Below are 24,225 nucleotides of genomic sequence, written 5' to 3'. Positions count from 1 at the left end.
TCTTCCATTCTCTCACACACAAGAACACAAACCCAATTTAATCTTACCCACTTTGCAAGCTTGGCATCTTCTCTTATTTCAGGTGCTATCTCAATATTCAGTGTTAAGGAGCTCAAAAATCTGTTTCTGATATTCATTTATTAAAAGTATACAAGGTTGTTTTTAAAATTTGTTATTTGTTTTTGTATTTATATTGCTGAAACATAACCCACTCAGAACATTAAAGAAAAGCAAAAAAGAAAATTACATATACATATTATCTCCATTTTCCTTTAGCAATTTGAATAGTTAGCTACATCAAGCTGAAAAAACCAAAGAAATCACCTGCTTATTTTAACAGAAGGTATTCATAAAAGAGACTTCTTACTTCACATTCCTTCATTGATCATGAATATATAAACTATGACTATTATTGTAAAATTTGAGCATACACAATTTTGAGTAATTTGAGTCCTGAAATTTCTTCACTTTTAAAACGTGTCCAATAATTCAGCATATAAACTGTACATCATATTTCTTGAGATTTTTACAGAAAGAAGGTAGAAGATAAATTAATATGAAAGCTTTCTTTATCCTGATTTCCAAAGGCCTATATGGCATAATAAATTTAAAAGAGGACTGCTGAACGAGAGGCTGGGATTTAGACTTTAGCACTAGATTAGCTCTAAATTGCTTATGATTCTGGTGGGTTCATCTTCTGTATAACAGGGTTAGCTAAATTATTTTATGAGGGATTTCCAACTTGTCTATCTAATGAATCATGATATTCATATATTTGTGAATCTTATGTGGTAATATTTGCATGTACAATCTATAGCTAATGTGTTCATGTGTCTGCATACAGTGGTACCTCTGTTCACAAACATTGTTGTTTGCAAACAATTTGTTTCACAGACAGAAACATATGGCAAAATATTGTTTTCATTTGTCAACTCTGCATCAAGTGATAAAGATGACCATAGCTGCCTTTCCCACACAAACAAACATGACCGCCTTTTTCAAAATCATAGAATAAATTAAGTTTGTGTACCAAGGTGTATCACTGTACTTGGATTTGGAAAGTTAAAGTGGTATGTACCGCACTTTACTTCCTTCGTGTTTCTGCATAAACAGTGGTGGGAACACAGTCACAGATCTCTCATTACCATAGGGTAAATAATACTTTAATTCACATTGATCTTTCACTAATTATTAAAATTTCTCCATAGATCACTACCATATAGTTTTGATAAACCATAAAAAATGAGCAAATATTAAGAGAATCATCTTTTATTAAATAGTTCCATAGCTCCTAAAATGTTTATTAGCATTTAATATTTAATATTTTTGGATATTTTTGAGCATATTTGGAATGCTTTCTCAAGTGATTCTAAGCTCTCTGGCAAATACTGTTTAAAAGTGTTTAAAATGACATGCTTTTTAAACGAATAATTCATTTTCTGTCTATTGGAACAAATAGAGAAAACCATAGTCACACAAATATAACCTTCTTGTGTTCTTCATTAAGGTTGAAACATTGTTTGCAAGTTATCCTGATTATTGCAAAGATGAGAGATAGGAAACAGCATCAAAAAATTTAAAAGATGAAGAATTATCAGAAGCATAGATGTGTTTCTTGGCTCTATATGACCTCAAATTACAAACCACTTATAAAAGTGGAACTTTCACTTAAAAGAAAAGAAGTAGACTATACGTACAATCTTGCCTCAAAACAAAAACCAAACAATGGGGGTTGGTGAGAGAGAGGGAGGGAGGAAGAGAGAGAGAGAGGATATAAAAGGGAAAAAAGGAAAAAGAGATTACAACTAATTTACTGCTCAAACCACAGAGGACCTGGAAGGAGCAAAAGAAGCAGCTAAGTCAAACATTTAGGAAAGGAGAAACAGAGAGCAAACAAAAAAGAATCCAATTACTTTATGTTTGTTTTCGTAAATGGTTTTTCTGTAAGAGGAACAAAAACTATTTTGACTTGTTTTCCTCTGTACTGTACTGCTGAGAGCAGCCAGTACCTTCTGCGTAAGTTCAAGCAACTGCTGATACTTCTGCTAATGTTAATTAACCTCCTGCTACACATATCAACAAACCCACATCTGAGCTTTGGCTTCACAACATTCCACCCTCTCCTTATAATGTGAACTGCTATAGTCACCATCACCACAATTGCTGTTTATTGGGCGGAATCACATCAGCAGTTGAAAAACAAGATGACAACCAGGGTCACATTGTCTGTTATTTTCCAAACAGGAAATGAAACAAGGGCTTAAAATAGCCTCAAGAAGTCAAAATACCATTTCTATAAGAAAAGATAAATGAGGGATTGATGATTAAGGTAAAGAAGTTCAGAGTTTTTCTGGAGATATTTGGACTTAGGACAGTGGAAATTCATACATCCGTATTATTGCAAATGCAATATTCATAATTTTTAAAAGTACAGTGAGCTTTATCAATGACCAGTATTTCTGCAAAAATGTTCTGTAATTCTTTGTTCAGTTCAGATAAATCTGAATGTTTAGGCCAAAGATAAAAGGAGATTTTTAGTTCTTCTTCCTCTTCGGCTATTCTTCCAAGATTGAAACAAAATGAGCATTTCCAGTACTTTAAAGGTAAGGGCTCGTGTTGGAAATGATCCTGACATTAAACTATTTCTGTGCTTGACCTGGATCTTCTCTCAGTTTCCTTCCCTTGCAATTCTCCTTTCATTTTCTTTCCTATTGTATCTTCAGGACGTAGAGAGTTCAGTCAAAGAATGGGGAAACCATTTCTAGGGCCAACAAATAACAGAATTTCTATTGGGGAAATATTCCACACCTCTGTGTTTGATATTATCCTGCCCTAAACATTCAGTAATATTTTGGCTCATCCACTTGCCCAGGATATCCTTTCAGCTGGTAGAGATTTGCCTATAGAACTTGAAGCCTCTTTCCAAGATAGCTGTGTAACATAAATCATGTTACTCTTCTGGCAAATTCTCATCTAAGAATTCAGTATTCTCTCTTTCTATTCTCCTTCTTTCCAGATAACCTAGTTCTTAGTCTTACACATGTGCTTTCATCATTCAAAACATAACATTATAATGTGATTGATGGCAATTATGAAATGTATTTGTTTTCATTAGTATATGTTCACAGTGTATAATCTTTAATTCCTTGTCTGGAGTTTGTACATGTACATTACATATCTTATTGTATTGCTTATAGCACATAATATGGATCAGCTCTCAAGAACACTTTGCCCTACTTTCAGTGTGGTAGTTCTTCATAATTACCATGACAAAGGAATGTAGCAATATTAAAAACAATAGTTTTTCAAAGGTAAGAGCTGGATTACTTTGTTTCATCACTGACTATCTCTGCAACATTGGGAATCTTGTGAGCCCAGTTTTATTTTCTAAAAAACAGAGATAATAGTGTTTACTTTGCCTGACATCTGGGCAGATATGAGATGTCAACAACAGAAATTTACTTAATGTCTGTAAATTCTAAATACACAAATGAGCACTTAGACTATTGTTAATATTTTTAATCCTGTAAAAGAGTCACAAAACAAAGGTTTAGAGTAGATGAAGTTGATGTACAAATAAAATCCGAATCTTCTTTACATTGGTCTTTGTCCAAACTCCAACTCTTCTTTAAGACCTAGCTTTAGTTTTTAAACTTTTTTATTAGTACGTTTGCAGTACATAATGCTTCCATATTTAATATTTTCTTCTGAAAAGTTTTTTAACTCTTCAAATGTATACATAATCTTCCTCACCTATGCTCCCATGATACTTTCATTTATATTTCTATTTTTTAAAAGTACTTTTCTGTCCATATAACCACCTCTTCTGCCTGGCTCGTTGGAACATTTATTCTACATTGTAGAATGAGGTGTTGCTCAGTTTTAGAATTGAAAATAAAGCCAATTAAGACCTTTAAACTAAATTGTAAGCTTGTCTTTGACAGCTCAGAAAAAAACAGTAGTTTGATGATTTAAAGTTTAATATGAATTCAAGGTGCAAAATGAACTGGTATTATTCATTCCATGACATACTCGTTTGCTGAATAAAGGTTCCATAATCCTTTCCTATATGAAGGGAATGCTTTTGGAATGGTTATCTAATATAAAATTTATCAAAGTACTTTTAGAAAGAAAAGAAAGCATATAAGACTTTAATCATAAGATGGAAAAGAAAGATGGGTTTTGACCTAGTTATACTTGAAAAATTCTTTTTGTCTTATATCCTGAGTAACTTCCCTGAAACCACTGTTCAAATGACACAAGGCCAAAAAGCCAGACCAGATTCCAACCTGAAGAAGAGTTAGTCCAGTCCTTCCTTTTCTCAAGATCAGTGGATCTCAGTTTACTGCCTAGCATAGAGTGGCTGTAGTGTGTGTTAGGGACTGATCTCCCTTGTACTCAGGAGTTCTGTAATTATGGGGAACAGCTATGTATAGGCTATGAAACTGTACCTCATAAAGAATATAGCAACTTTCTGGTGTTTGACAATGTTTCTTGGAAAACTACAGTTTATTCAAAAGGAATGTAATGCAATATGAGGTTCATCAGAAAGAAACAGAATGAATTGAAATAGGATTTTATGTAAGAACATTGGACCTAGTGATGCTTCAATTTAAGTAGGTGTAGGTGTTTATAATTATCTATTTCAAACTAAGAGAGCAGTAACTTAAGTAAGTAACTAAGCTAAAATGGAAAAATGAAAAGAAATAGCCACTTCAAAATTCCTTATGATTTTTTTCTACATGCACTATCATAAAAAAACCATATTATATTCATTTAGATTTTTCAGGAGAGTGTATAAGTTAAGGATTAAAGTATGTCAGCATCTGGTTTCATTCCATCATTGTGTCCACAAAAAATAGATCATTTTATTTTTATTTTTTTCAGCTTTAATTGAGTTTATTGGTACATTTTAGGGATACAGTACAGTTACATTCATTGTTGGGATCTTGTACCTCCACATGACAAGTCTTGATTCTCATTTTTTCCCCTTACCTCTGCCCTCCCTTCACCCCCTCTTCCCCTCCCCATCTACAAACACTTTATTTTCATCTTTTCATTCTCTCACATTTTTTTCTTTTCCCTTTTTACGCTTCCCCTACCCATCCCACCTTCCCTACACCTTTAGCTCCTTTCTTCCCATTTCTAAATGTCAGTAATCTTATTAGAATCTTATTAGATCATTTTATTAATGGGAGCCTATACCAAGATTTTAGTGATCAAAATTTGAAAGTGTGGGCTATGTTTTTTTGTGATTTTACTGTATTTGTTTTTCTGATGAAAAATTCAAATAATATAAACATTGAGATAAACATCCATTTAATCATTTCAGAAGATCTTATAACTTTTATTGTTACAGTTCTTCACATGAGGCTCTGAAATAAGCCCGTTGGCTCATTTTACCCTCCTAAGGATGCCACTTGCTCAGAGTCCCCGTGGTCTGATGCTAATTATTTTGGGGTTGTTAGTCGCATTGTGCCTATAAATGGCAGATCTTTACAGGGAGTAGATTTGCAGCAATTAAGAACTCGATTTTTGAAAGCACACTCATTCCAAGGCTGTTTGCATTTCCACCTCTCTCAGCAGGATGAACACAGGAGTGTGTGTAATTATGGACTCTCCTTCTAGCACTGGCCAGTACTCTGCTTTGGAGTGAGTGTTTCTACTTCAGGTGAACTTTAGTTTCCTTATCTGTAAAATTAAGATGGTTATACCTACTTTCCAACTTTGGTACAGGTACTAAGTGCAATAGTAAATCTAAAAAAGGAATTCAGTGATTATCACATGATAAGCATTTCTTTGATGGTAAGTCCTCTGTTTTAGTTCTCTATCTTTCTACTAGTTTTCAGAGAAGAAAGGCGGGGTTATGATAACAAACAGAATCAAGCCTGTGGAAGCCAGAATATATCTACTCTGAGATATTTATGTAAGTTGTTTAGGATTGTGCTCCAGACACTGGGCAAATCCTGCATTAAATTCTCTCTTTGGTATCTTACTAATGAGCATAAGAAGGGACACTGAAAGAATCACTGCATATTATAGTTGAGTTTTTAAAAGCATTTTTATAGGATCGGGACAAGGCTATTCAAGGAATAGTGTGATGTGTGGATGGGTAAAGAGTCCTCATTTTCATAAAAATTAAAGAGATCCACAACTACATTGTCTTCTGTGTCTTTGAAATTTGAACTGAAGCTTTAGTGTGTAAAGGACAGAGAACAGAAGGTGAAACAGTAGAATCTGCAGGCTTTCAGCAGACAGACGTTGAAGCTGCCAAAGGAGACCAAGTGGGTTTGTAGTCTGGTCTACTACAAACTTATTAACATTTATCCTTTCTGTCTAGCATGTCCTTTCCTGACCTGAAATTTTCAGCAACAAACAAACTGGTGGCAAGGCACAAAGCCCTAAGTTTTTGTTGTTCTGAATAAACCTTAATTAACAGATGTTCTGTCACCCGAGCTCAACCTTAAATTCTTTCTGCAACTATATGGCAAGATTGCTGCGGATCGTGTGCTTGATAACTCACTGCTTTCTGAGATGGCTGGTCTGGAGAGTTAAAAACAATTTTTTTGGCTAATTAAAATTTGTCTTCCTGTGGTTTTCATCCTTTCCCCTACTTTTCCACTTGGACGAACTGAATAACTATCTATTCTTTTCAACAAAGTCTTTTAAACACTTAAGTCCAAACACACTTACATTTTCTTTTTAAGCTACTCATTTATACTTTGTCCAAGTGTTCTCAAATCGTACATCTTTATTCACCAAGAGCCTTCTCCCAACAATAGTGTTTACATCCCCCTTCAAGTGCAATTAGGGGTAAGCATTAAAAATATGCTTCAATAAAGACAGAATAGAGTGAAGCCATCCTTTATTAGAGATACTTTCCTAATTTCTTTCTTCCACTTGTGCTAGGATCATCTTTTGTGGTGCCTGTTGCAGACAAGATTCCCACAGAACTGACTGCTGAAGTAAGGTAACTAAAACATTCATTTTTACAGATGCTGCTGCTTGCCCCCACCTATGAGATGGGGGATCAAAGGAAAATTTGGAATTCTGGTTTCTTTGCTTTTTTTTTTTTCAAGGTCATCTTTTGAAGTTGACTATTAGGACACCCTTTCCTGGACTCTGTAAGTATGCTTTTGGTTCACGCCCTCAAAGACCTGCCTGTGTCTGCCACTTTTGTCTTACCTATAATCTGATGATTGTGTTTCACATTTGTAAATACAAATTATTAATAAATATGCTTAATTTAAGAACATGGAGAGTAGCCTCATGTTCTTACTGTGCATTTCCCTCTAGGTTAGCGTGGATCCTTTAATCCCGAGATGAGAAATGACTACCTGATTGAATGAGGATTAAATACATAGTCCTCCATCTCCTGACTTCTCTCATCAAATGTTTCATAGGGATCTAGATTTAGGTGACAGCACCACATTGGCTGAATGACTTGGTTGGTAACCATATTGAAAGCAGCATTTAAAAGCAAATGAAATGCAGTGGTCAGGAGCTTAGACTCAGAACTCTGCTTGCTTCGATTTGAATTCCTACTCTGCCATGACACCTCTGAGGACATCAATGAGCACTCTGCATTTTAGTGTCCTACTGAATGAAAAGGAATGGCTACCATGACCCCAGAATCGTTGTTGTGCAACTCAATCAAGAAAGAGTCAGAAACAGAGGGGGGTGAAAGACAGAATAAATATAGTTATTAATCATAATATTAATGCATTGACATTAACTGAGATGCTTAAAGACATTCCATAACTCAGAGCTTGTTCACTTGTTACAGATTTGTCTTATCCACAATATCTAAATTATCAAGGAAGGAAAAGATTCTCAACAAGAAAGAAAATGATTCATGGAGTGCCTGCACATCACTACTGACTATGGTAATTGGAAATCTAGTGCAAGAAACTAACTAGGAAAATCACGGGCTTCAGCCAGAGGTCACTACTCATGTGGGAGAGGGTGAATTCCCACTTAGGAGGCTACAGTACAAATAAAACGCTTCAATGATTCAAATAAGTGAATGATAACGAAAGACAACTTACAGGTTAAAATTTCCAAATATTTCTTAGGCTAATGGTCATCACAGTGTGTATACGGACTGGCTCTCCAAGAGAAGTATACTTCTACCACGTGAAGTATAGATAACTGCTAGTACCCACAGTATTTTTTCAATTTTTATTTTTTATTAACACACATATATAATAACATATATATATACATATATATTATATATAAAATGAGCACATTCCTCAAGGGGAATTGTCACATACATAACAGACTTTAATTATTGTCTATCCCTTTTTCTTGCCTATGTACATGACACATTTTAATTCTGTTTCTTCCCCTTTTCTCACCTTTCTCCCCCTGTCTCCATCTCTTGGTCCTCTTCCAATTTGCAAAGGATCTATAAGCCTATTTCATGTTACCTATTTTTTATTTTGTTTTTTATAAATTAAGTTTTTTTATATAAGAGAAACCATGCAATGTTTTGGCTTCTGTATGTGATTTATTTCATTTAATGTTATGGTCTCAAAGTGCATCCATTTTCCTACAAATGACCCCAGTTTATCTTTCTTATGGCAGAGAAAGGCTCCATTGTATACAAATTCCACATTTTCTTTACCCACTCATCTTTTGATGGCTACATAGGCCACTTCTAAGATTTAGCTATTGTGAATTATGTTGCTACAAACATGGCTATGCATGTACCACTATTATACGATCTCTTTAATTCTCTCAAGAATTTGCCTTGAAGGGGTATAGATAGAATGGAATTTTTAGTTTTAGCTTTTTGAGGAATCTCCATACCAATTTCCATAATAGTTGTAATAGTTTACATTCTGACCAACAATGTAAAAGTGTTCCTTTCCTCCTCAGCTTTGTTATTACTTGATTTCATGTTGATAGCCATTCTTTCTGGAGTAAGATGAAATCACAATGTTGTTTTAATTTGCATATTTTTGGTGGCCAGAAATGTTGAAATTTTTTTCATATATCTATTGGCCATTAGTATTTCTTCTCTGAGAAGTGACTGTTCATTACAGTTGCCAATTTTTTCATGGATATTTTATTTAGGGGGATGACTTTTTTGAATTCTTTATATATTCTTGATATTAGTCCTCTGTCAAAAGTTATTTTCCCATTCTGTAGGTTGTCTTTTTCCTCTTTTGGTTGTTTCTTTGCTTTGCAGATTATTCATAATTTGATATGATCCTATTTGTTAATTCATGGTTTATTTCTTGTGTAATTGGAGTTTTGTTCAGAAAATCCTTGCATATACTTACGTTTTCACAAGTTTTACCTATTTTTTATTCCAACAGATAAACTGTTTCTCTTGTAACATTTAGATCTTCGATCCATTATGATTTAGTTTAGTATGTGGACAGAGATGCAGGCTTAGATTTAGTCTTCAGCATGTGGTTAGCCAGTTTCCCAGCACCATTTATTGAATAAGCCATCCTCCCCCTTGGTAAGTTTTTGGCCTCTTTGTGAAAGATCAGGAGGCTGAATGAGTCTGGAGTTGTTGCTGCACCCTTTGATCTGTGCCACTGATTAGTTCTCATGTCTGTTTTTTGTCAATTCCATGCTTTTTTTTTTCTCATTGAGTTTATTGGTACATTTTAGGTATACAGTATTGTTGCATTCATCATTGGGATCTTGTACGTTTACATGACAGGTCTTGGTTCTCATTTTTTCCCCTTACCCCTGCCCTCTCTTCACCCCCTCCTCCCTTCCCTATTTACAAATACTATACTTCCATTTTCTCATTTTCTGAGGTTTTTTCTTTTCCCTTTTTTCCTTTCCCTTACTCTTTCCAATTTCCTTGAACCTTTAGCTCTTTTCTTCCTATTTCACATTGTCAATTATACCATTAGGATCTTATTTACAATTGTAATTTTTCACACCAGAGAAACTATTCGGTATTTACACGTGTGCCTTATTTATTTCGCTTAAGAGTATGGCCTCAATATGCATCCACATATCATGCTGTTTTTATCAGCATAGCATTATGTTGATGCTTCTGTCTTGCTCTTGTTGCCTAGAATTGCTTTTGCTATTCTCAGTCTCTTCTGTTTTCAAATTAATTTTACAATAGTTTTCTCTTATTCCGCTAGAAATAGTGTTGGCATTTTGATTGAGATTGCATTTAATCTGAATATGCACTTTGGAAGTATGGAAATTTTGACTATTGGTTTTGTCTATCCAGGAACAAGGGATTTCTTTCCATTTTCTCATGTCCTCTTTAGTCTCCTTTCTCAGAGTACTGTATTTTTTATTGTTCAGGTTTTTCACTTTCTTGGCTAGGTGAATTCCTAGGCATTTAATTTTTCCTGGTGTTATTTTGAATGATATTGTTTTACTAATTTTTTTCTCAATGCGGTTATTATTGGCACACCGGAATGGTATTGAGTTTCATGTATTGACTTTGTGCACTGCTACAATATTGAATTTGTTTTTTAATTCTAGTAGTTTAGAGAAAGTTTTTGGGTCAGTCACCTGCAAATAATGATAAATTTACTTCTTTGTTTCATATATTCCTTTTATTTCTTTCTCTTGCCTGATTGCTATGGCTAATGTTTTAAGAACTATATGGAATAGGACTGGTGATGGCAGACAACCATGTCTTGTTCTTGATATTAGAGGAAAATCTTTCATCTCCTACCCACTTAATACCATGTTGGCCATTGATTTGTCATAAATCACTTTTATCAGATTGGGATAAAGTCCTTCTCTCCATATTTTCTTCAGAATTTTTATCCTGAATAGATACAGGAGTTTGTAAAGGCTTATTGTGTGTCAATTCAGATGATGTGATTTTTGTCCTAGCTTTTGTGTAATATACTATATTTATTGATTTGTATATGTTGTTATATATGTATATGTGTCCCTGTGATGAATTTAGTCATGCTATATGATCTTTTTGAAGATTTCTTACATTCTGTTTGCCATTATCATTTTGAGAATTTTTGTGTCTAAATTTATGAAAGAGTTTGGCTTGTAATTCTCCTTTTTTTTTTTGTTTGTTTGTTTTTTTTTTTTTTTGGTTGGGTTCTTTTCTGGTTTTGAAATCAGAGTAATGTTAGCTTCCAAGAATGAGCTTGGAAGTTTTTCCTCCCTTTCAATGTCATTAAAGAGTTTGGGGAGTATTGGTGTTAGAGCTTCCCTAGAGTTCTTGTAGAGCTCAGCAGTGAAATCATCTGACCTTGGGCTTTTCTTAGTTAATAGCTTTTTTATTACTTCTTCAATTTCTTTGCCTGTTATTATTTTGCTCGGGTTTCTGAAAATATGGTTCACTTTTTGCAATTCAAAACTATCAATTTCTTTGTGAATTATTTATTAGAATAGATTCTCAAAGAACTGTAGTTATCAATAATCATCTGCTTTTCAGCAATGACTGTTATGATTTTGCCTTTTTCATTTCTAATTGTGTGTGTGTGTGTGTCTGTGTGTGTGTGTGCGTGTGTATGACTGGCTAGTGGTTTGCCTATTTTGTTTATTTTTTCAGAGAACCAACTCTTCAATGCATTAATACTTTGTATTGATTTTTTTCTTAATTTCATTAATTTTTGCTCTCATCTTTATAATTTTCTTCTTCATGCTACCTTTTAGATTTGGGTTATTCTTATTTTTCTAGGACCATGAGGTGCCTCATTAGGTTATTTGGACTTGCTCTGTTCTTCTGATGTGAGCCTTCATAGTTGCAAACTTCCCTCTTAGAACTTCTTTCATTGGGTCTCATATGTTAAACTGGCATTGTAATTTGATTCTAGGGACTATCTAAATGTTTCTCCTGATTTCTTCTGTGACCTATTGTTTATGCAAGGGGTGTTGCTTAATTTCCATAATTTTCTGGGGTTTTCTGACATTGACTTCTAGTTTCATAGTACTATGATCTACTAATATGCAATGGATCATTTTGACTGTTTTTGCATTTACCTTAAGCATACTTTATGGGTAAGTGTACTGTCTATTTTGAAGAAGTACTATATGCTGCTGAGAAGAATGTACACTCTGTTGTTGGGTGGAACACTAGATACCTATTATGTCCATTTGTCTGAAGGGTTAGTTTAACTCAGATGTTTCTTTATTATTTTTCTAGTTGTTCTGTCTGTGACAACAGAGTATTGAATTTCCCAATTATAATTATGTTGGTGTTTATATGATTTTTTTTTGGTATTCATTAGTGTTTTATGAAGTTATGCATACCAATGTCTGCTGCATATATGTTTATAATTGTTATCTCTTTCTCTTGAATTCTTCCCTTAACTGATATGCGGTGACAATCTTTGCCTCTTCTGATAAGCTTTGGCATGAAGTACACTTTGTCTGAAATATAGCTACTCTTGTTTTCTTACAGGTTCCCACTACATAATTTTTTTTTTATCTTTTGATTTGTAATCTGTAAAATTCTGTTTGACTTAAGTGTGCTTAACATATATATCATGTTTTGGAGTCATATTTCTTTATCTATTCTGACAATCTATGTATTTTGATTGGGAAACAGAGACCATTCACACAAAGTTATTGATGACAGGTACTGACTTATTCCTGCCATTGAATTATTTTCCCTTTCTGTTTAACTGTTCACTCTGCTTGGTGTATTCATTCTATTAAGACTTTTTGATGCTGTTGGCTTCATTGTTTTTTTCTGGGATATCATTGAGAATTTTTTGCAGTTCTGAATAGGTGGTCATGAATTTCTTGAAGTGCTCTTTGTCATGGAAATACCTTATTTCTCCATCTATTTTTTTTTAATTAAAAAAAGTTTTTTTGAGACAGGGTCTCACTATGTAGTCAAGACTGACCTGGAACTCACTGTGTAGCCCAGGCTGGTTTCAAACTCACAGCGATCCTCCTGCCTCAGCCTTCTGAGTGCTGGGATCACAGGCACAGGGGTGGGCCACCATGCCTGGCTGGCTTCTACATCTATTTTGAAGTTTTGGGTTTTGTTGTTGTTGTTGTTGTTTTTGTACCGGGGATCAAACTTGGGACCTTGCGTTTGCCAGGCAGGCGGTGGCACCACTGAGCTAAATCCCTGGCCCTCTCCATCTATTTTGAAAGAGCATTGCTGGATATATAAGTTTAAAGGTTGTTTTCTTTCAGGGCTTGAAATACTTTAAGCTGTCTTGGCTTTTAAGGTTTTAGTTAAGAAGTTAGTTATAATTTAATGGGTTTCCCTTTATAAATGAGTGATTTATTGCTTTTCTATAATAACTTTTAATATTTTGTCCTCAAGTTGGCCTGGCATTGTACTGTGATGTCATGGGGAGGTTCTTTTTGTTCACAGCTGTATGGGGTTTTATATGTCTCACTTATCTGTTTAATTATTTCCCTATATTAGGAATGGGTTTTATTTATTTATTTTTGCTACTTTTTTTCTATAAAGTGGCTTTCAGGCCATTTAGGCTGTCTTTTGGTTTTTTTACTTACTCCAATTAATCTTAGATTAGTCTTCTTTGCATCACAAAGCCATTTGGATCTATTTTCATGTTCTCTTGTTGTTTTGAAGGTAAATCATTTAATTTTGACACTTTGTCCACACATGTCTTTTCTGCTATGAATACTTTTGATATAATTTTTAATCTCTAGTACTTATGTTTAGAACCATTTCATGAACTCTAATTCTGCACTGAACTGGTAATTCATGTTTTCTATCATTTTATTTAGTGCAGCTCACTCTTTATTAGTGTCTTCGGTAAGATCTCTGATCATTTTGTTTATTACATTCAGTATCCCATTTAATTATGTCTTCTGTGAGTCAGCTGAGCATCATGTTGATCTATTTTTAATCTCTTCTTTTATCTTGTTGAATAATTCAGCTGTGTGGGATTTGCTTTTTGTGCCCTGCATATCTCTTGTATCAGTTTGAGAGGTTTGGGAATTTTGGGAGACACTTGGTTTCCTTCTCTTCTAATGTTTCTAGTGGTTTTTTTGTTTGATTGGTTTTATTTTCTGGTGAGGTGTTTATGGTAGAAGGCTTTTTTTGCTAGTATGGAGATCTCTTTAGTTATGTTTTACTTTGAGGTAATACAGTGTGAGCATGGGTAACTATAGTCTTTTGCTCCAATATCTGACCACTTCTGTTAATTTGGAAGGACAGGACCCAGTGTAATTATCCCAGTACCCAGTGTTCCAGGAATACATTGCAGTATCATTAATACTATAAATGTAATCTGGATATTGGCATATATTAAAAACCTGTTAACAGTAACAGTTCTGTGACCCTGTCAATAGCAAATAATTCACAACAACGTCATCCAAGACAACCTTGATTTTGACATATCATAAAAATCAATAATTATGGTATAGATACTAAGACAAACCAAATATTGATAGACAGTGAATATCTACTAAATGTAACAACTGTACCTCCACCAAAACTGGAAAATCTTTCAACAGTATTAACAAATAGTTAATTAACTGTCTAAAAAGTAATAATGCTTAATGTTTATACTAGTAAAGATCTAGGGGTTGGGATTGGGAGAGTTAAAGAAGAAAAACAAATTAAACAGTGAGAGATGAAACTGAAAAGAGTGAGAATAAAGATTGAAATAGATATTTATAGAGTTGTATAAAGAATAGAAAAAAACAAGAGCAGGAAGATAAAAGAAAAATTAGAAAAAGAAAAAAATATTATGTGTAAAAACAGAAAAAGAAAGAAAAGAATTAAAAGGATAAAGAAGGAAGAAAAGGAGAAAGAAAAACTTTCCCACACTCCAATAACACAATAAAGAAAAATGAGAAAAAGAAAATGAGTTCAAAAATTTCTCTATATTTTTGAATTAATTTTCCCCCCAGGACTTGCAGTTTTGGAATCCAGGCAGTCAGTTTCTCTGCCTCTACTGACAGCATTGTAGGTTTGTAAAGTGCCTCCTTTTCCCAAGGCTCCTCTTTTTACCCCAGGCTCTGGCAACCATTCTAACTCAGGCATGTTCTTGCTTCAGTGTTAGACGAGGAAAGCAATTAGACCTCAGATCTCTCGTGAAAGTAGGTGGCAAAGCAAAGTTTCAAGTACTGTGTGGCAGCACTTTCAGTCCCATCAATTCCCAAATGTAAAGAAGTCTGCATTGGCTTCTCATCCGAAAAGTCAAGGCCTATGTCCTTCCCAACCTGAACTTAAATTTCCCAGGAGTTCACTGTCCTCAACTGTTTCCCATGGCTGTCTCTCACCCAGTCACTGTAGGAGGGTTACCCTGGGATCCCAGAAGCAAAGTAGCTTTTTAATTCTTCTGAGTCCCCAATTTAAATAATCAACCACTTCCTGAAATTATTGGTGATTGAGCATTCTCCAGCAATTTGGCAGGAACCACAGTGGATCCCTCTCCAGCTGCTTCCCACCACAAGGAAGGGGTAACCTCAGAGCACAGTCCTACACTGCTTTTGCAGTTCACAACAGCAACGAGGTGCTCCTTTGCCAGCAACACCAGCCCTGTCTGCCATTTCTCCTTGGATCTGCTGTCCCTGGGTTTTCACCTTGGTTCTGCTGAAACAGGATCCCTTTCATGGGAGCCAAGATAACGGTCCAGCATTACTGGATTTTTTTCTCTCTCTCTTGCATTGTGGTCCTTTTCTCTGACTTCTTGGAAGCTTTTGATTTTCCTGTCAATTCCTTCATGATTCTTTGTGATCTAGTTGTTTTATTCTCCCTACCAAGGTGTTATTTTTTAGGAGTCTGGTTTCCGGGTCTTGGAAAGGCTAGAATGTATTGCTGATCATTTCTCTTCCATTTCATTCTCTTTCTAGTTCCACACTATATATTGTGAACAGTGCATCTATAACAGACTAACACTTCATGGAAATGTTGTGTCTTACCTGTTCACACAGTCCTATTACTCAGTGGTTGAGGAGAACTAGACAAGGAACACTCAAGACCAGAAATCATAATATAAAAACTAATGGTTTTTTGTTATTTACTGTAGTAAATAAAATTTCACATTTTTCTTACATTTTGCATGATTTTTCTTCTTGCCTAAATATTTTCCTTTTACTTATAGTTTTTATTTAATAATCAATATAAAAAGTTATTCAATCTCTATATTAATGATGTTTATTTTGTAAGTCACATTTATAGAAAGATCAAAATTTTCGAACATTTATTTTAACTACTTCACTGACTAGATTTCAAATTTTTAAGACAAGATCAAGACTGAGCTTTTTTAGGTGAAAATACAAATTTCTTGACATTTATTTACTTGGAGATATTATTACATATTGTCATTATCTGTGACCTAAACTCAAATGGATACACTCTCATTTTAATATTTTATATCAAGAAATAGCAATCATTGCTGATTCACATATGAAACAACTAATGACATATGTAAATTTCTCCTTCTTTATTTAAAGAAGTTTCCTTTACAGTTTTTAATGTTAGTGAAATTTCTGCTAAATAATATTTTCCAAGAAAGTGTTTAGAATTTTGTTTATGTTTGGAAGCCAAAAGGTAAAAGTCCTAGTATTAAATGGAAGAATTGTTTTCCCCTTCTACTTTTATTGAGACATTAATGCTTTAAAATACTGAAATAAAGTAGAAACATGGTTCTGTGAACAGTTTGACTCTTTAAGTTAGATAACATAAATTTGTAATGGATAACTTTGAACTGGAAATTTTAATTTCCTTTGAGCATCATCTTGCAGCCTACATTAAGTGCAAGGGCAATAAAGCAATAGCATGTAGAGTCAATGTCTTATATCAATTCACATTATTCATCCACAATGTTTTCAGTGATATTGTCTATACCACAAAAGAATGAAAACAAGTGAATTACTACTAAAGGGTGTTCAACATCTCTAAAAAGGGCTGAAGTTTCAAAAATGTGCATCTGCTTGAAAGGCCTTCATTGTGAGACATTCAAGGAAATTTAAATAGAGATTGGATGACTACTGGATTACTTTTCTCAGTTTTCTCCTAATGGAACATGGAGGTCAAGCCAAACTGTAGTAAAATGTAAATTTAAGGAGGTACTGCCAGTTTATCACACTGCAGATGAGGATATACATTTGAATTTGAGATTCAGATACATTCCCAGAAATGACCTGTTAATGTAGACATTGGTGTTTTAAGGTTTCTGTAATATATTGTGATCAAATAGAGAGAAACAGAATAAGAATTTATTCCATCTGAATGGACTGGATAGGGAGATGAGCTGAGATCCCTAGAAGCAACCACATTCAGCGATTATTAGTTTAGCCTGCAGACTGACAAGCTTTTCTTTCCCGCGTTTGTCCCTGGCTAACATTTTATGGGTGGTCAAATTATTTAACCCATCTCTGGCCCTGTTTTCTTATCTATAAAGGGAGATTTATGCTGGAATATAGGAAACAGTTAATATTCGTTAAATAAAAGGAATGTTTGGAATAATTAATTTTCTCTAATTTGTTCAATTGAGTATGAGCCTGCAAAAGTTCGAAAGTAAGAAACAAAGAATTTGGCCTCTCCTATAAGTTCAATCCTTTTTCTCCTAGAGTCGAGAAAAAGAGTATAAGATTTATCTCCTTTTCCAAATCTTTTTCTAAAAATATAATTAACAGTGTTTTTCATGGTTGATGAAATAAGGAAGATGGAAATTTAAAGTATTACCAATTGGACTCAAAATTTCAAATGTTATAAGCATTTTATTTTTTGATACATAACATAGTTTCAAAGAGTCATACATGAATTTTCCTGTGATAGCATGTTTTATATCTTTGGTAATATTGGAGAGTAGCCTGTTTAAAAGAAACAAAATCGTTTCTACATATGTCTAAGTGATTATATATGGCTATCTAATCTAGAAAACAAAGAGGAATATTTGGAAGGAAACAAGTGTACTAAAACTGAAAAGTACAGAAAAGCCAGCAGAATTATATATGCATATTATAGAGCATAGCAATTTCAGGAGTTTGGTGATCCCCAACCTGCAAAATACTGTGACCTAAACAAATAGTAATAATTAATAAAGTAAAGTGGTTTATCAAGTGCAATGACTGAAGCCATGGCCATTTAAATCACTTTCTTTAAAATTTATTATTTAAAAATATTAACCAACTATATGCTAGATTTTATAGAAAGAGGAACGAAATATTTCAAAATAGCAAAACAGTTTATATTTTGATCCAACATAAAAAAGCAATATGAAATTTTTAAGTCTTTGTAAGATTTTTTCCCAAATAACGGGGATTAAAAAGTGTTCACCAAGCAACAGCATCGTTTCACCTTACCACATGAGAGCACACTGGAAAGCTAATTTGTTAGTACATCCCTCCCTTATTCTCATCACCAGTCAGCTTTTCATGAAATGAAAAGTTTTGACTTACTTTAATTTTTTCAAGTAGGTAAATAAGCATCTTTGCTGTTTCACTTTCCTAACCCAATCAAGGTGTTTTTTTTTTTTTTTTTTTTTTGTTTTGTTTTGTTTTTTTTTTTGCTTTCAAGACGGTTTTCTTGCACCTGAAATGAATGTAGTTGATAAGGCTTTCATTTATTGCTCTGTAGATTTTCCAGTATACAATACCTGTCAGTAGTTGCCAAGTAACTCTAACAATAGTGTGGCTCAAATACAGTGCCATTCACTGCCATCGTGCTGTATTGTAGAGTGTTTGTGTGTTTAAATAACACTACAACTGTAGACAAGAGTGAGACTCATACTGTACACAAGGATAAGTGGAGACAAATGAATACTCTACAAAGCATCCGACGCTGTCATTAAGTCACTCAATAGGTCTTTGTACTCTGATTCTTTGTGAGTGAAGATTCCAAGAAAACTGATCTTTCTTTGAAATTTAGAAAGCCATTTGAGATCCATATTCAAATTTCTGAGTATATAGCTTACATTTGTGAGGCTCACAGAAGAAAGGATTTTCAAGGATAGAGAGAATGTAGGTAGGTACACTGAGAGACGGCTTTCAACTTGTAGACACAAACAAGACTTTCTCATTCTAGGCACTTGCTTCCAGGTTGCTCGGTAGCTTTTCAGTAACCATCGTCATTGTAAGTTTGAGAACACAGTCACAGAACGAGGGTGCTGAATGTCTATCGATCTGTCATGAGCAGTTTGGACTGGGTGTCACTACTCAACGTATCATCTTAAAAAAGGAATATTTTTAAATAGAGATAAAACATCTCTGATAGTTTCACTTTATTTGTGGACATATCTTTTGAATAGCTTTCTATAAAAAAACAATAAAATGATTTTCTCATGGGGCATAGTGTCAAATTATTCAGCCATTCTTGACAAAATTTGTGACAATCTGTGATCACTTCTATCATTACTGCTTCATCTTAGTAATCCTGTACTTAACAGGCACTTTTTTTTTAAAAGCTCACTTTTCTTCCTGAGTATATGAATATATATACAATTTTATTTTTGCAGTTTTAACTTTTTTGGAAGTACTGAATTTTAACACCAGAAGTACCCTACAACTAAGCTACATTCTCAGAACTTTTTAATTTTAATTGTGAGATAGATTCACAAGTTAGCCTCAAACTAGTGATTCTCCTGCCTCAGCCAAAAATATAAAATTCTGTACTTCTCTGAATGGCATATAAGTACCATCTAAAATAGGCCTTCAAAAAGAAACTGTAATGTTTCAGAAACTTAAGGAGGATTGTGATGATTTTAAAAACTTAGTACTTATTATATTCACGCTATCCACTTTAGGATATGTCCATAAAGGATATATTTCACCCAATAATCTCAAACTGAACCTGTGAGAATTTGACAGACAGTTGTCTAGAAATGCATTAGAAATGCATTGTCATTAACACATTTTCTTTACTTCAAATTAACAAATGGAAACATGAAATATCTATATTGAATATTCTAAAAGAGAAAAATTTCTTCAAATAAATGATTAGTTCCTTTGTCTTATTATTGGTGAGTATACAGTAAAGTAATGATACTATTATGCCAATTTTAATTACAGAGCATTTTAGCATGTATTATGAATCTGGACATATCTTCACAAATCAAGCATCACTTGGTATTTCATTAATGCAAGATGTTGTCCACTGACTGTCTACTTCTTTTGTAATTTAGTATATTTAATGATTACATTAAATAACATAAAATGCCCAAACATATTGTGCTGAGGAGCAATAAGTGGATATTTCAATAACCATACACTTAATTTTCCATCTGTTTCCAAGATTGTAAGTAGATTTTGTTGCTATCAAATATTAAACTGTAGTGCTTAAAAAAGAAAACAGAAATGTGCAGTTATTTGAAATGTGCCCTCAAACATTTTTTTCTGTTTTATAATACAAGGATCTAAATTTTTGTAGGACCCAAGATTTAATTAACTAGAACAATTTAAAAATAGATATGGAGAGCAGGGGGAGGTGGCATTTGTCTGTAAGCCCAGTACTTGGGAGGCTGAAGCATGAAGTTTGCCAAAGGTTTGAGACTAGCATTGGCTACATAGTGAGTTCAAGGCCAGCCTAAACTACATGGCAAGACCCTTTCCCAAGCAAGCAGACAAACCAACCAACAAACAAATTAACTAACCAACTAAATAAAAACTGATGAGGTTACAAATTAAATAATCAAAATATGACATTTTTATATCTACCAACTACCGCATGAAAGTGAAAGATGAGACCCTAGGCATGGTAATAATGAATCTCAGAAAAATTTTAAAAAATAATAAATCTCTCTGGAAATCTTCTGGAAAACTAAAAGACAAGTTACAAGTGTGAAAATCATACTTCAGCTTTATTTATTTCTAGTAGTAGCACAGTTAGATTTGTGGCTTTAGATGTGCTACATGGTGGGCGAGAAGACAGGAATGTGAGTGCATGGCTGTTCCTCCAGGTTGAGCAAATCGACCGTGGATTACGAGTAACATACACGGCAGACATACACACATACGTACACAGCACTTCTCTTTGATAAAATCCCTTCACAGGTTAATCTCACATTATCACCAAAATAACTCTCAAACATACCTATACCAATGATATTATCCAAATATATATCAAAAATAGAAAAAAAAACTTTAAACTTTAAGACTGTAAATCACAGTTGCATATAGCTTGTGCCCTTGTAGTAGCAGAAGCAGGAATACAGTTTCAAGCTGCAGTGAAATGGCTATGTAGTTATGCCTAGCATAGCTATAAAATAGCTACATGATAACCAGTGCTTTTTTTCCATCAACTTTAAATCCTTTTCCTTTCTTTCTAACAGCATGACAATTACATTTGTACCTAGGTTATGGGGGGGGTCGAATTAAATTAGAAAATATTTTTATGGAGCCTGAATTATTTATCTATGTTTGTATTTATTTAAATGTTTATTAGAATATATTTTCAATGCATAATGACTGTATTCAGTGTGGGGCCTTGGTAATGTATATATCTCTATTCTTTTATTTCCCTTTCCTATTTCGTTCCATCTCTAGATCCGATTCCTATTTGCAAAAAAATCTATCTCTCTGATTCCTATTACCCATTCTTTATTTTCCCCTTTATATAATTTATACTTTTGCTTTCTCAAATAAGAGGAATCACATATTATTTAAACTTGTATATTTGAATTACTTCAGTTAACATTATGAGCTCAAGGTGCATTCATTTTTCTACAGATGACTCAAATCTATCCTCTATGCAAGAGTAGTACTACTGTATTTAAACACATGTTCTTTATTCATTCATGTGCTGGTGGACACAGATTTCTTCCAAGATTTAGCTAATATTAATTTTATTAATATTAACATGGGTATGCATGCGTCACTGTTATATTTTTAACTCTTTCAAGAGGACACCTGGAAACCTTGAAGGGAAATAACTGTGCTGAATAGGATTTTTAGTTTTCGTTGTTTTGGGTTTATTTTTGGTACCGGGGATCGAACTCAGGTCACTGTGCTTTCAAGGCAGGCGCCAGAACCACTGAGCTAAGTCCCTGCCCTCTAGTTTTAGCTTTTTAAAGAATCTCACATTGACTTCCATAGGGGCTCACTTGTTTGCATTCCCACCAACAATGCAGAAGGGCTCCTTTTCACCCCTCAGCCTTCCCAACATTCAGTAATTGTTATTTGATTTCCTGACGATTGCCTTTTATTCTAGAGTAAGATAAAAACTCAGTGTTTTTTAAACTTTAATTTCACTAGTGGTGAGAGATGTGAATTTTTTCATATTTGTTGACCACTTGTACTTCTGAAAACTGTCTATGTCCTTCAATTGCTCATTTTTTGATTGGTTCTTTTATTGGGGGGGCGATTTTTGGAGTTATTTTTATACATTTTTCATGCTAGTCCTTTGTTCAATGTGTGTCTGGCATTTTCTTTTCCCATTCTGTACATTGTGTCTTTGTTCTGGTGGTTGTTTCCTTTGCTGTAAAAAACTTTTTAATGTGGTATGATACCATGTGTTGGTTTGGATGTTAATTTTGAACTATTGTGGTTCTTTTTTTTTATTGAGTTTATTGGTACATTTTAGGTATACAGTACAGTTGCATTCATTATTGGGATCTTGTACCATTACATGACAGGTCTTGGTTCTCATTTTTCCCCTTGTCCCTGCCCTCCCTTCACCCCCCCTCCACATTTACAAACACTTTATTTCCATTTTCTTATATTTTTTCTTTTCCCTTATTACCTTTCCCCTACCCTTCCCACTTTCCCTACACCTTTAGACCTTTTCTTCCTATTTCACATTGTCAATCATATTGAGGATATACTCTTAAGTGAAATAAAGAAGTCACACATCTGTACATACCTAATAGTTTCTCTGGTGTGAAAAACTATAATAGTACATAAGATCCTAATGAGATAATTGACAATGTGAAACAATTGTGGTTCTTTTCAGATCCTTTTCCTATGCCTATGACTTCCAGTGTTTTACTTATTTTACCTTCCAGTAGATGGTTTCTGTTTTATTATTTAGATCTTTAATTTGTTTTTATTTCATTTTAGTACAAGATGACACGAGTGGTTCTAGTTTGAACTTTCTATATGTGTATAACTAGTTTTCACAGAAACATTTATTAAAAAGACTGTCTTTCCTTCTGTATAATTTGGTTGTTTGTTTGTTTGTTTTTCTACTTTGTCAAGATCAGATGACCGAATGTGTGGGGGGTTATTTCTGCAGCCTTTATTCTGTTCCAGTGATTCACATGTCTGTTTCTGTGACAGTCTCATGTTGTTTTGTTTGTTAAATCACTGCACTTTTTAATATAACTTGAAATTCAGGATCACAGTGCCTCCTGCTTTGCTCTTGATGCCTAGGATTGCTTTCGCTATTCAGAGTATCTTCTGGTCCCATATACATTTTAAATTTTTTTCTATCCTATAAAAATGTTGATATTTTCAGTGGGATTGCTTTAAATTGATACATCAGTTTTGGTAAAAGGTCATTTTGACAATATTGATGCTGCTTATCCAGGAATGTGGGATGTCTTTCCATTTTCTGATGTGTTCTTTATTCTCTTTTATTAAAGTACTATAGTTTTTATTATAGACAATTACATTCATCCCTGGATTATCAAGGGGATTAAATTAAATTAGAAAATATTTTCTCTTTCTTGGCTAGTCCTAGGGAATCAATTACTCTTGATGCTACTGTGAATAGTATTGTTTGTCTAAGTTTTTTTCATCATCAGTTCATTATTGGTGTATGGAAACTGTATTTTGGGGTGTTGATCTTGTTGATTTTGGGGTGTTGATCTTGTAACCTGCTACATTGCTGAATTTTGTTATTAGTTCTAGGAGTCTCTGGTGGAACTTTTTGGGCCTTCTATGTAAAGAAACATTTCATCAGCAATAATGACTTTGACTTCTGTTTCTATGCATATTCTTTCTCTTGCTTAGTTGCTAATTTTTGAGTGCTATATTGAAGAGGAGTAGTGATGATAGACATCTGTTTCTAGTTCCTGAATTCAGAAGGAAAATCTTCTGCTTTTCCCTATGTAATATGATGCTGGCTTTTATAACATTGAGATAAGGTCTTCCGATGGATGCCTACTTTCTTCAGTTTTTTTTTAATCATAAAAGTATGTTTTATTTTGTCAAACACTTTTTACTGTATCCGTTGAGATGATCATATGATTTTTATCTGCACTTCTTTTTTATGTTGTGTATCATATCTCTTGATATGTATATATTGAACTATTCTTGCATCAATGGGATAAAGCCTATTTGATCACATATGAACTTTTTAACTATTTGTTATATTCTGCTTGCCAAAGTACTTTCCAGGATTTCTCCTCTATGATTGACCTACAGGATTCTCCTCCTCCTCCTCCC

Source organism: Fukomys damarensis, unplaced genomic scaffold (genome assembly GCF_012274545.1).
Source record: "Fukomys damarensis isolate Sample0158 unplaced genomic scaffold, DMR_v1.0_HiC HiC_scaffold_36, whole genome shotgun sequence".
In the NCBI taxonomy this organism is placed as follows: domain Eukaryota; kingdom Metazoa; phylum Chordata; class Mammalia; order Rodentia; family Bathyergidae; genus Fukomys; species Fukomys damarensis.
Note: the sequence above shows the minus strand (reverse complement) of the source record.